Source organism: Rhinolophus hipposideros (genome assembly GCF_964194185.1).
Source record: "Rhinolophus hipposideros genome assembly, chromosome: 9".
NCBI classification, from domain to species: domain Eukaryota; kingdom Metazoa; phylum Chordata; class Mammalia; order Chiroptera; family Rhinolophidae; genus Rhinolophus; species Rhinolophus hipposideros.
The window spans coordinates 55,035,919-55,050,854 of NC_138055.1; the positions used below are offsets into that span (position 1 = coordinate 55,035,919).

Genomic DNA, 14,936 nt, shown 5'->3' on the forward strand with positions numbered 1-14,936 from the left:
GAAAGCAGGGACTGATGGTTATGGACGGTCTTTCTGATGATGAAATCAGTAGCCAGCTATGTATAGCTAAAGAGTAGATGATTGGGTAAATGTGGTATGCATACACAATGGAATACTATGCTGCCATAAGAAAAGATGAATACTGCCATTTGCAACAACATGGATGGATCTTGAGGTGATTATGCTAAGCGAAACATCAGACAAAAAAAGTCGAGAACCATATGACTTCACTGATATGTGGGATATAAAACTGAAAGCAACAAAAGAGCAAGACAAACAAATAAAGAAACAAAAACTCATAGACACAGACAACAGTTTAGTGGTTACCGGAGAGTACGGGGAAAAAAGGGATGGTAGAAGAGGGTAAAGGGGGTCAAATATATGGTGATGGAAGGAGAACTGACTCTGGGTGGTGAACACACAATGTGACATATAGATGATGTATTATAGAAATGTACACTTGAAACCTATGTAATTTTACTAATTATTGCCACCCCAATAAATTTAATAAAAAAATAACTCAGCTTGTTGGCAGCAATAGGCATTTCTTTCTTCTATTCATGTAATTAGTCCCTTCCTTTTCTCATTAAAAACCCCTTGCCCTCAGCCTGTAATTGGGACACTATTTGGGTTTCTGCCAGAATCTGTGCTTTCTGAATTGCAATTCTTTTTGTTCCCAAATAAATGCTGTTGACTCTCATTTTGGCGTTTTATTTTTAGGTTAACAGTACATTCCCCGCCCCCCCCCCATTTTTCAGAAATCACTGTGCTTCATTGCCTGCTATCTACTATCCAGTGTCGTGTGTGTGTGTGTGTGTGTGTGTGTGAGAGAGAGAGAGAGAGAGAGAGAGAGAGAGAGAGAGAGAGAGAGAGAGAGAGAGAGAGAGATGCTCCCTTTTGTTGTTAATTTAGGCAGGAGGCAGGAGAGTAATGGTTCTTCCTGTTACTTCATCTTGGTTGGAATCAGCGGTCATATCTTTTTTATTTTCCAAGCCAAATTAAACTCTTTTCCAAGCTGCCCAAATAGCAAGAAAGCACTTACTTTAGTTAGTTTTTTTTTTTTTAATTATCAATTTAACTAGGAACTTCCATAGGTATGGTAATCAAAACCCCTTATTTCTATTGCTTCTCATGGAATATTGAAGAGTTACTGATGGCAATTGAACCTAAATTTCCTCTGGATAAAACTGTTCTACTGTTGATAAAGTTGCCTGCAAAGGCTCTATAATGTTCAAGGAAGAAATTTATATATTTCTGTTCCTTCTTTTGAAGAATAGCCTCATTCTCTGAAAGCCATATTCTTTTAGGGATGACACTTTGATTCTTAGGATCACTTTTCTTAGTTCTCAGCATCTTCTATTTCATCCTCAAGGTTCTCTTAGATTCTATGTCATGAATGATTTGGGTATACATATATATTATTCATAGACCAAGAACAATTCCTTGTTTCCTTTCCAGGAATCACCACAGCAAGAGTGGGTCATGTATCTTTCCTTATTTTTGAAAATGTAAAGTCGGATCATCTCCACGTTTGAGTCCAAGAGTCTAGTTCTTTTTACTTAATAAGTGTTGTTAGTCCTCTTTTCTGGACAATAAAGCTATACTGATTATCTCTAGTAGACTCCACTCTGCCACTTTTACACTTTTGGAGAGACATCTATCTTCATATCTCAATAACAGTTTACTCTCTCAAACGGATTGAGGTTCTTTCAAAATTTGTTTTGCTATAAAGGATTACAACTTTCTTCTTTCATGGGCAGGCTCTTTTACTCCTAATTTTATTACTACTGTCGCTATTTGAATTGTAGTTTGGTTTTCCATAGTATATATGCAATATAGTAATGTTAGCTTACATATGTAGCACAGTGTTTTACATATATTGACTTATTTAATCCATACTGTAACACTATGAGAAGGTACGACTGTTATCTCCAGTTTACAGATAAGGAACATATATGATCGGAACATATATGATTGGAACATATATGAGTGGAAAATAAGAAAATTAAATATGTTTGACACCCTGTATTGTAGAGAGATTATAAGTGTTGGTAAAGTTCAGGATATAAATATTTAAATATTAATAGATTTAAGTAAAAAGTGAAAATGAGAACAGTTTGAGACAATGAAGATATATTATGCAAGAATACTCAAGTAATTGTAAATAAGTGTAGTAAGAGTGTTACAGAATTTTAAAGTAGTTAGTAGCTCTTATAAGGTATTTTATAAAATGTTTTATAGTATACACAACAAATTTATTAAAGAAACAATATAATAAGTATAATACTAATTACGTACGAAGTATTATGATATTAGTTGACTAAATGATGTATATTAAAAGATATTTTGCAAATTTGAAGGGTTAAAAACATCTCATATGCTCTTTGTTTTCATTGTCCAATTTTTGATTTGATGGGTATATCAATTGCCATTTTTATTCCTCATCATTTCAAGTTAGGAATTGTGTTTAGAGTTTCATATAAATCATAAAACTTATCCATTATATAAATGCACACATTTTTATTTACAGTTATTGGGATTTTATGAAATCTTAGAAATGTCTTCAAGTATTCCAAACCAAGACTTCATACTACATATAAAATGTACTGTCTACTTGTATGCTATCCTTTAACAGTTCTTTTAGAATTCAAGATAAAACTGATGCAAAAACGTGGAAATGTAAAGAAACTAAACGCAGGGGTGTCCAAACTTTTTTCAAAGTTTTTTACCAAGGACCATGTGAGGTAAAATACACAAACAGCCGGGCCACTCACTCGAGGTGAAGTATGTATTGCCTCACCTGGTTTATTTAAGTAAACTAAATATATTTTTGGAATTTGCTGCTGGCCAATTAACAACGGATTGTGGACCGCAGTTGGCCCATGGGCCGCAGTTTTGACATGGCTGAAAAGGAATGCCTGGGAATTGGGGGTAAGCCTAGTTTGTATAAGCAGAATTTAGTGATCTAATTATAGCATCAATTGACATCAGAGAAATAAGAAATGGGTTAGATTTATTGCATAATCTAACCTGTGTTGAATAAAGAAATTCCTGGAAGTGATATTTGTAAAACAATGTAACAAAGGGTGAAAAAATCCTTTCAGAAAAATCTTTACAATTAATAATGACTTTGATTGATTTGAGTGAGAATATTGCTATTCTTCCAGGAAGCAATAAGACCAAATTCACTGGTCCTCAAACTTCTACATAGGGACTGACTTTATTAAAGTTATTGGGAATCTTAAAATATAAATGAATACTTCCCACACTCATCTCACTAACTGATCATTTTTGATATTCAGATTAATTAATAATGAGATATGATCCAAGAATCAGTTTAAAAGCAAAGCAAAACAAAACTTCTCTCAGGTGATTCTGAGGTATGGGGAAGTTTGGCAAAACACTGACCTAATTGACTGTTAGGGCTTTTTTATTTTTCAAAAAGCCCACACATTTGTATATATATATTTTAAATTTAATATCTTAGTTTTAAGAATAATTTTATGGCTAGATCAAAGGACTTAGAACTTATGGTCCGCAACACATAGGAGGAATTTTTAGTTCTGTCTGCATAATATAAAGAGTAAGATATTTCTCAACTTTCAAATTGAAGACCCTGTCTAAGATTCTCTTTTGATTCTAATAAGTAAAAATAAAGTACATGGGAGTTAGAAATAAATAGGTCTACTTATTGACTGGACTGAAAAAGTCTAAAATATACCATGAAGTATTTTTGTAATTACCTACACTTTCCTCAAAGCTTCCTTTAAGGGAACAATAGCTATTAAAATTCTTCAATGAAGCTTCTTTTGGAATTTCTCAAGTAAGATTTTAAAAGTCATAACTTTTTCTGAAGAGAGTTTTCTTAATTTAGCAAAAATTTTCTTTTTTTCCCTTTCAATCTCTTATAGATCCATTTTTTAAATATTAATTAAATTTATTAGGGTGACATTGGTTAGTAAAATTATATAGGTTTCAAGTGTACAATTCTGTAATACATCATCTATATATTGCATTATGTGTTCACCACCCAGAGTCAGTTTTCTTTCCATCACCATATATGTGATCCCCTTTTCCCTCTTCTGCCATCCTCTTGGCCATGAGAAAAGATGAAATACTGCCATTTGCGACAGCATGGATTGATCTTGAGATTGTCATGCTAAGCAAAGTAATTTTTTTATGTGTGCCTTCTTGTTTATTTATTTGACTAACATTTATAATGCATTTAGATATTCTAGTAACTGTAAATAATTGCTTTTTGCATGCAGTTTCATGTTATTCTCACAACAGTCCTATAAAGTAGGTATTATTAGTACCTCCCATTTGACAGAAGAGGACTTCAAAGCATTGAAAGTGTAGGTAGTTATCTTAGATTCTTTTAGACTGACAGAGGTAAAGATTGAACTTAGTCCATCTGATTCCAAAGCTCTAAACAAATGGCATGAAATGACTGATAATGACTGATAATGAAATGACTGATCACTTTCCCAGACATCCTTTGCTCATCTACAAACCCCATATTATAATGACACTAAATATATTAGAAAAAATTAATATATATATCTGAATACTTCTAAGTGTAAAGCTATTCTGTTAGATGTGTTGCCAAGAAAACCTCATTTCTATTAATATTTTTTTTCTCATTGGGAACTTTAGGAACCAAAAGTTGACAAGACTTTCTAGAAGCTTCCTAATCATTCACTTATTTTCTCAGATAGGTCTCAGTTATGAAGGGAGAGCTGAATAGATATTTCTCAGAGGTGACTAAGTTTTTCTGCTGGAGTTCAGAACATCCCAGAAATACAGATTCTCTTATTCTTAAGCTTCTTGCTTATCTACTTGGTCATTGTAGTGGGAAATATCAGTATGCTAGTTGTCACTGAAATAGATTCCAGACTCATACACCTATGTATTTCTCAGAAATTTGTCCTATTTAGATCTGTTATTCCATAGTCATTGCTCTCAAAATTCTGATCTACTTTCTTGTCCAAGGACAAGAAAATTTCTTACAATGGCTATGTAACACAGTTCTTTTTCCTGTGTGTTGGTACTAAAGGCTTTCTTCTAGATGTGATGCCATATGATCACTTCTCAGCTATTTATTTGCTTTTCCTCTATATATACGTTGCAGCAGGCTTGTGTTCATTTGGTAACTGGCTCCTACATCTGTGGAGGCATCAAACTCTATGATACAAACAGGTTTCACCTTCCGTTTGTGTTTCTGCGAAGAAAACAGATTAGACCACTTTTTCTGTGATGTCCCAGCCTTAATCAAGATCTCATGTGTTGACACTTTAATAACTGAGATTGTACTGTTCATTCTCTCTGCTCTCATCATCATCACCACCACAACTGTCATTCTGGTTTCCTAAGCTTATATCCTCTCCTCTGTCCTTTCCACAGATTCCCTCAACCCATGGCAGGAGTAAGACCTTCTCGACTTTTATTCCTCGCAGAACCGTGGTGAGTTTATTCTATGGGACTGTGTTCTTCCTGTATGTCCAAACTGGGGCCATCTCCTCACCAGAGAAAGCAAGGTAATAGCTGTGTTCTATACTCTTGTCATTCCTGTGTTGAATCCTCTGCTTTGTCATCTAACGAATAGGGAAGTGAAAAATGCTGTGAAAAGTCATCTTTTTATTGACTTCCAGCCATCGATAATACTTTAGGCTAGACTAAAAGCAATATTTTCGATAGTTTGTTATGGAATAGTTTCAACTAAAGGCACTTAAAAGTTTTAAAGGTCAAAGTTTATTATTTTTAGCATTAATAGGTTTTTTAAAATGAATTGAAAAATATTCAGCAATGTGGTGTGTAGCACTGTTTCTAGGATGAGTTCACAAAAGTAATTGTCAGAACTTGTACATTTCAGAAAAGTTTGTCATTATCTCCTACGGTGGATCATTCATGTATCTTATGACCCAGAAGTTCTATTCCTGAATAGACATCTAAGAGAAGATCTTGCACGTGTAGTGGAGAAGATATAAGAATTTCATAACAGCATAGCTAACAAAATAAAAATTCCAGAAACAAATAAAATGCTCATCAATAGGACTGTTGATCAATGAAAAATGGTGTATTTACACAATAGAATATTATGCAAAAAGTAAATTACAGATGTACCCACAATGAGAGTAAATCTAAGCAAAAATATATTAAGGAGAAAAAGTAAGTCCCATATGGAATACTTTTTTTTTTTTAAACTAAAGTCCATACTTTATTCAGATTTCATTAGTATTTTTCTTAATGTTCTTTTTTTCCAGGAACTCTTCCAGAATACCATATTGCATTTTACTTTTTTGCCTCTTTAGCCTACTCTGGACGGTGATAGTTTTTCAGATTTTTCTTGTTTTTGATAACCTTGATAGTTGTAAGAAGTACTGGTCAGTAATTTTGTAGAATGCCGCTCACTTGGGGTTTTTCTGATGTTTTTCTCATGGTTAGACTGGGGTTATGAATTTTTGGAAGACAATGGAGGTGAATTGTTATTCTGAACACATTATATCAACGGTACATATCATCAACATTAGTTATCCCTGCCGATGATAAACTTAATCACCTAGCTGATGTCGTGTTTATCAGGTTTTTCCTTTTCAGCTTTACCCTTTCTCCCTTTCCATACTGTACTATTTGGAAGCAAATCACTAAGTATAGCTCCCACTTAGGGGGTGGGGAGTTAAGCTTATCTCCTTGAGGAGAGAACGTATACATAAATTATATAGAATTCTATATGTGATACCTTTTAATAAAGTAAAAACAACCAAATTAAAATAAAGATGTATGTAATTAAACTATATTAAATGTTAGCAACTGAATGATTAATAAGGGAGTTAGAATATTACCTTAGGGTAGGAGGATGAGATCAGATGGGAGTCACATAATTAATGTCCATATGTGGTCCAAAGTTGATAATATAGCATAAAATAAGGACTACTATTAATTTCTTTCTGTACATTTGAAATCCAAATGTATTAAAATTATAATGTAGTATCATTCTGTGTGTACTTAATGCTTTCCCCAGTCCTAACTAATATATTATTAATATTTTTGTTTCTGCTTTTTATTTGCATTTTGTGTTTTCTTTAACCTTTGCAACCTCTTTTTTTTCTTCAGTATTTATTCAGTTCTCTAGCTATCTTTCTTCCCACTTGGTTTGTTTTCTATATTTGCTTATATCGATCAGTTTCTTGCCATAGATTTTTTTTTTTCAGCTTATAAATTTTTTTCTTGGTTGATTTTTTTTTCATTTGATAGTCCATTCATGTTTAGGAATAAAGCCATGCAATGCTGCGTTAATTTGAATTTCCTAATGACTATGTTCAACATATGCATTTATTGGAAGTTTGTATATTTACTTTGGTAAAGTGCATGTTCAAAAAAATTTTTGGTCAAATTTCATTGTAGTGTTCATTTTCTATTTATTGATATTTAAAAATTCTGGATGATGTTCTTAATATGTGATTTGTAAGTATTTTATATAAATGTGTTTGCCTTTTGATGATCGTTGTCTTCAATATTAGAAATTTCTTAAGTTTAATAGAGTTCAACTTATCATTTTTCTTTTATTGATTGTTCTCTGGTGTTTTATCTAAGAAATTCTTGCCTAACTCAAAGTGATAAGTATTTTCTCCTCTGTTTCCAAGGAATTTCATAATTTTAGGTTTTGTATTTATTTCTATGATGTGTATTGAGTTAATATTTGCATGTGGTAGAGATATGATAAATTTGATTTTTTGCATATGGATATCCAATTATTCTTTGTTAAAAAGATTATTTTTTTCCCTACTGAATAGCTTTTATGTAATTGCCGAAAATCAATTGACCATATAGGTGTGGTTTTATTTCTGGATTCTCTTTATTTAACCTATTTGGATGTCTCGGTATAAATTCCCAGTATTTTGATTATGGAAGTCTTATAATAAGTCTTAAAATTAGGATACTATATTAGAATTAATGAGGCCTCCAACTTTGTTCTTTTTCAGTTATTTTGAATTTTTTTTTAGCTCCTTTGTATTTTTATGTAAAATTTTACAAACCCTTGTTAATTTCTGCAAAAAAAGCTTTTTTGGGATTTTGATCTATAGATCAATTTGGGTATAACTGATCTCTTATTAATGTTGAGTCTTCCAAATAATGAAGATGGTATATCTCCATTTATTTAGGTCTCCTGTAACTTCTCTCAGCAATGTTTTCTAGTTTTTTAGTGTATTGGGCTTATACATTGTCATAGTTATTATTAAATACTTAATATTTTTATGCTATCAAAAATGGCATATTTTAGTAGATCACAATTCAAATTTCTTCAGAAAACTGAAGTAGAAGTAATATATCCCAACTCATTATGAGGCCAACATTATTCTGATAGCATATCTATCTTTCATGAACGTAGATACAAAAATTCTTAATAAAATTTTAGAAAATCAAATCCACATTATATAATAAAGATATGCATCCTGATGGTGAAGTTTATCTCAGGAAAGTAAGGTTGGTTTAACATTTATTAATTCTGGGAGATTTCGGTAGATTCTGTTAGGTTGCTGCAAAAGTAACTGCAGTTTATGGGCCGGCCCGGTGGCTCAGGCGGTTAGAGCTCCATGCTCCTAACTCCGAAGGCTGCTGGTTCGAGTCCCACATGGGCCAGTGGGCTCTCAACCACAAGGTTGCCAGTTCAATTCCTCGAGTCCCACAAGGGATGGTGGGCTGTGCCCCCTGCAACTAGCAATGGCAACTGGACCTGCAGCTGAGCTGCGCCCTCCACAACTAAGACTGAAAGGACAACAACTTGACTTGGAAAAAAGTCCTGGAAGGACACACTGTTCCCAATAAAGTCCTGTTCCCCTCCCCAATAAAGGAAAATCTTAAAAAAAAAAAAGTAACTGCAGTTTAAAAGGTTAAAAGTAATTGCAAAAACCACAATTACTTTTGCACCAACCTAATATCAAATAATGCGCAGTAATCATGTTAACTGCTAATAAATACAGTTTTACTACTTCTTCCTTTTCATCATGGTGCATTTAGTATCTTTCCTTACCTTATTGCACTTTCTTAAATGCCCAGTTCAATGGTGAGTAGTGAGCCAGACATCCTGGCCTTTTTCCTGGTGTTAGCAGGAAATTATTCTTTCTTTCATTGTTAGGTTTCATGTTAATTTTTTTATCATAAATGTTTTTGGTCAGGCTGTGGAACTCCCTTTATATTTATAGTTTTCTCATAGTTTATACCAGAAATGGAGGTTGAATTTTTCCTTATCCATTAATATATTTGGTTTTTCATTGTTAGTCTATTAATAGGCTGAAAAACATTCATTGGTTTTCTGGTGAGGTCGTCTGGTGATGATCTCACTGAGAGGATATAAGCAGAAGTGTCATGAAAATTGGAAAGTATCCTTAAAGGAAATTTTTACATCTTTTTTTTTCCTCCTTAATTCATAATGATCATAGAGTTTTTTGTTTAAATTTTTCTTTTCTCTCTTTGATTGGCACTCTAGCAGTCATTTAGAATCATTAGTTGTATTTTGAAACTTAGTGGCTTAAAGAAAAAAAACATTTAAAAGCTAATCATTGAATGGTTCTGTAGTCAAATAGTGTTTAATGGCCTCATTTGCTTATCTGCTTGTTTGCTGACTGTTGTTTGACTGTCTTTGGAAGCCCTAGCCTACATGACTCATTATCTAGAATATTAACCCAGTTTACATGATGATGGACACAGACTTCATAAGTATTGCAAGAGAGAAATTTGCAAAGTTTCTGAAAGGTTAAAGATTCCTACAACATTGATGCCATTACATTATATAAGTCAATGTGTTTCATAAGGCCAGCCTAGATTCAACGTAGGAAGAATTGGACTTCACCTTATTGTAAGAAGGAGCTGGAAAGTATCAGGATGATAATTGCATTAACTACAAAGTGGTAGTCCTCCTGTTGAAAGGTGTAGAGTAAGAAGTTAAAAAGAGCAAGAGTCCCAGATGAATGTAAAACTATACACAATCCCTGTGATGCCAGCGCAGCGAATCCTAGGAGTTGGGGCTCAAACCCTGGGCTAAGAAAGTTCTTGGCTTCACAGAGGAAAGAATTCAAATGTGAGTCGATATAGAGTTTAAAGTGAAAGTAAGTTTATTTAGAAGAGGGTAAGTAAGAAAAGAAAGGAAAGACCACCCCACAGACAGAATGGTAGTCTCTAATCACTAGTGGAAGAGAGCCCCCCCTCCCTCGGCCGAGCAAGGTTTTATATGTGTTTTCTTGCTTCTATGAAAAATTTCTTGGTATGGGAAAAGGCGGAAAAAAGATCAGTGGTAAGTTTATCTTTAGCTTCTGTGAAATGCAAGAAGAATAAGGGCAGGTTTATCTTTAAATTTGTAAGGCACAACCTGTGGCTTGTTTGCAGTTGGCTTAACTCCAGGGATGGCCATAATGCAATCTCTTTGCCTAATAGCCTTTGGATGGTTTATCCGTGTGATTGATTAATGTCTACCTGAGTTCTGTGTTTTGGAGCATGTAGGCAGCAGGCTTGGAATCCAACCTCCTAGTTTCTTCTTCTGTAAAAATAGTCCTCATGCCCCTTCCCTATATTACCTGCACTGTTTATCTCAGGACTTCAATTTTTTGAAAGGACTTCAATTTATAGATTATTTATGCCACATTTATTTTGTGATTAATGAACTAACAACTTTGGAGAACCATGCTTATATATATGCAGTTTCAGCCTTGATCTTTCTATAGGTAAGGCAGAACTACCTTTACCCATCTTAGGTTTTCAGCTGGGACTATAACAAGAGAAGTTTATTAATGTGTGCAGTGCACATCAGGTAGGAGAAATCTAAACCAAAAGTGACTCAAAATTGTAACTTAGAATTTAGTTTACATAGCATTTTCAACAAAACCCAGTAAATTTGTAGAGAAATGACAGAACAAAGGAAAGTAATTTTAGGCTTCCAAAGGTTGCAAACTGTGGGAATGTAAACATACATAGGAGAAACCTAATGGTGTAAGGTTTGTTTGCAGATTCTTCTGGTGCCATCTTTGGGCTGAGAAGAGTTTCTCTCCAGTAAAAGAATTATGTCCTGCGTTTAAGGCAGTAAAGGGGGAGCTTTTTTTGGGTTTGCTGTTTCTTTATTGCCTTCAACTCAAAATAGTTATGTCAAGGAGGCATATTTTGGGGTACCATATTCTGATCTCCTTCACTCCTCCCACATGACTTCACAATGCTGGGTGATTGCTTCTCCAATACCACAGGAGACTTGAGTTTTATTTCCCAGGAAGTAGGAAACCAAAGGATTTCTAGATTTGGAGACAACATGGAGATGAGTGGGTTTTATACCAAAAACCAAGCAATTGAAAATCATATTCATAACAAATGAAATATTCTCTAGGCCTCCTCCCTCACTTGTATACTAGAATCTGAGGGAATCTGAGGGAATTGTTAGTGAACTTTTCTAGTTGTTGACTTTTTATTTACTTTCAGAGGATGTTATTTGTATGATATGTATTTCTAATTATGATGACTCTAACTTGATTGCCTAGTTTATAATCTTGTTTTTGTAACTATTTCTCATGTGTAATTATATCTCATTTTGGAGATATATATATATGTTGTATATGTGTATATTTATATATGGGTAGGTAGTAGTTTGTCTTTATTGGATTAGTTAATTAAAGCTCCATAGAGTCTTCTCGTCTTGTTAGAGCATTCCCGCCTCTTCACGGAAAGGTTTGTTCTTTTCATTGCTAAGTAGTATTTTATTACATAGATACACTTGTAATTTGTTTATCCATTCCCTTGATGAACATTTGGTTTGTTTTCTCTTTTTAGCAATTATGTAAAAAGTTGCTATGAATAATTATATACATAGCTTTGTGGCGACATGTATTTTCATTTCCCTTGGGGAAATAACTGGGGTGAGATTGTTGATTTAGGTAAGTGTATATTTAACTTTAATGATACTGTGAAATTGATTTTCAGAGTAGTTGTAGATTTTGCATCACCACCAGCAATGTGTGAAAATTTAAGTTGATCCAAATCCTTATCAACACTTGATATCCTCAGTGTTTTTGATTATCGTCATTCTAGTAGAGATGTACTGTATTTTGTCATGTATAATGCACACCCATGTTTTTGGCCCATGCTTTCAGGGAAAAAATCTTTCATTTTAATTTTTTAATTCAAATTTTTTTTTTTAATATTTAGGTACTTGTTTCATGTATTATAAAGGAATTTTATTTATTTATTCATTATTGTACTTTCAACTCATAAGCCTAAATAAAAGAATTAAAAACATTTATATAGATATGGAATTAGTACTGCCCATGTATAATGTACATCCTTATTTTTCCCTCACAAATATGGGCAAAAAGTATGCATTATACATGGCAAAATATAGTATTATATCACTGTGATTTAATTAAAGTTTCCCTGATGACTAGTGATATTAAGGATCTTTTCATTTGGTTATCTAACATTCATATGTCTTGTCTGGTAATGTTGCTGTTAAAATTTTCGTCTATTGGATTTTTTTGACTTTTAGTTATTAAGCCATAAAAGTTTTTATATGTTATGGAAAACTGTCTTTTTTTTTCTTTTACGTATACATAATTTTAATATCCAAATTGACATTTCAGGAAGAAATTTGGTCTTGCTGATGAGTGTGCTTATATGTCTTCATATTATATTTGAACTTTCAGTTGATATAGTGTTATGACAACAATGCAATTTATAATGCTAGTTTCCTCCTGTTCTTTTCCTGTAGGGAGATTGCAAAAGCCCAGAATTAAGCACATGAAACTAGAGCAGCTCCTCCTGCCCTAAAACATCTTAGCTTTCTGAGAAAAACTAATGAACCCAGAAAAATCTCCTCTGAAAAGTAGGATTCAGGGAACTATAAATCTTTCACATTAATGTGAGAATTAAGGGCCAAGTGTCTCACCCAAAGGCGTATAGATAATAAGGAGAATTGACTGTTTTCCTCATTCCCACCAAACTCCTCTTGGCCTCATTGTCAATGCTCAGTGGTGGAGGAATATAGTTTTGATTTGTTTGTACTCCTTATAAAGATTATACTGTGTACATTAAACAGAGCAAAGTTACATTAATCTCATGCAATTTTTTTCAGGCCTCAACAGAGGCTTTTGGAATTCTGTCCTTTCTGAGCTTATAATAATCAAATTAAAAATTCTTCGTGAGATAGGAAAAAGAAATGAAAATGAACCAGAAGAAAGAATGTGAACATGGATAAGCTAAATATTTTTAGTAGATGAAAAACAAAACATCTTTGTAAACAGCAGCATGCATATAAACCCCCAAATCCTATTTAAGCAATAAATTAGGTATCACTCAAGATTCGACCCATCCTTAAACGTAGGCAGCCATCTATGCCAGAAAATCTGCAGGACTCCTAAAAGTTTGTGTGGTGAAGACAGTCCTGAATGTAGAGGAAGAGGGGGATGGGTTGGGCTTTTTCAGCACTCCTGGGGGGGAACATCTTGTGTTTAAAATTAGTCCTTGTGTCCCAAATCAGATCTAGTTAATTATTGTAAACATGACTAACAGTACCTCTTTAGGGTGGAAAGCTCTGTTATCTGGTTTGAAATCTCCATGAATCAGATTTTCTTCATTGTCATTGTCTGGCTCGCTAGGCAGATGGCTGGTTCATGGCAGGGATGTCCTGATGAGCTGTAGCTTGATACCTCTTTGTCCAGGATGATACCTGTCTTTTGCAGTACCCAGCACCTGTACCACATGCTCCCAGCTGCAATGAGTGACTATTCAGGAACTGTAACAGCCCAGGTTCCTATCATGGCCGCCTATGTGGCTCAGCGTTCTGCTGGGCTAACTCCAGGAATTGTGAAATCACAAAAGATTTGACCCTGCACATGTTTCATCACATAGAATTCTGTTCCAACAACAGAAGCACTGCTGCAGTACAATAAAGGCTTGGGAACAGGAAATCCAATTGAAAACAAAGATTTCTGGACTTTAAATTCTCTATCAATCTCATGTGCTTTAGTAAGTAGATCAGGTGGTTTCTTCCTGGGTACATGTTCTTGAAAGCCCTTTGGAGATAAAAGGTTGGGTTGGACTGTCCTGATCTGTCCTGGGCAACGGCTAGCTTGGCCTCGGACTCAGCCTTGGAGCGGGCCAAGTACTGGTTTAGGTAGGCCTCCAGGAGCCGGCAGTCCAACTTGTGCTGGGCCACTGCTTGCATCTCGCGGGAGGTACGGTTCTCCGTTACTGCCTCCGCAGGCGCCAGAGACCCCAATCTACAGATCAACTGTCTTTTTTTTTTTTTTTTTTGGTTTTGAGTAGATCAACTGTCTTTTAATAGATAAACTTTTTTCAAATATTTTCTCCCACTCTATAGCTAGCCTTTTTATTTTCTTAACAGATTTTTTTGGGAACCAAATATTTCAATGTACATGGTATCTATTTTTTTTCTCTTGTGTCTCCCCTAAGAAATATTTGCCTAAATTGAGGTTACCAGAATGTTTCTGCTATATTTTCTTGCAGAATTTTTATAGTTTTAGCTTCTACGTTTAGATCTATGACTCATTTAATTTTTGTATATGGTATGCTGGAAGAGGTGATGTTCATTTTTCTTGCATATTGATATACAATAATTTTTTCCAGCAAGACTTGATGAAATGACTATTTTCTTCCCATTGAATTATTTTTTTGCCTTTGTCAAAAATCAGTCGACCACATATGTTTAAGAATACTTCAAATCCTTTTTCTGTTTCATATTTTCTTTTTAGTCTGTTAAGATGGTAAATAATTTTGATTTTCAAATGTTAAAATAACCTTGCATTATAGGCATAAATTTCAGTTGGTCATGATATATCATTTTTTAAATAGTTCTGCACTATTAATATGTTTTAAAACTATTAATATGTTTTAAGGATTATCATTCTTTGTTTTTGAGGGATGTTTATCCATAGTTTATATTT

The 14,936-nt window shown here is 33.9% G+C and overlaps 1 pseudogene across 1 annotated transcript; it reads left to right on the forward strand.

Moving 5' to 3' along the window:
* The first annotated feature begins 2,882 nt into the window (after nt 1-2,882).
* LOC308501894 (olfactory receptor 9S13-like) lies at nt 2,883-5,669 on the forward strand (annotated as a pseudogene). The gene is made up of 2 exons: nt 2,883-2,931; nt 4,784-5,669. The product of its transcript is annotated as an olfactory receptor 9S13-like (transcript).
* Nucleotides 5,670-14,936: the final 9,267 nt, after the last annotated feature.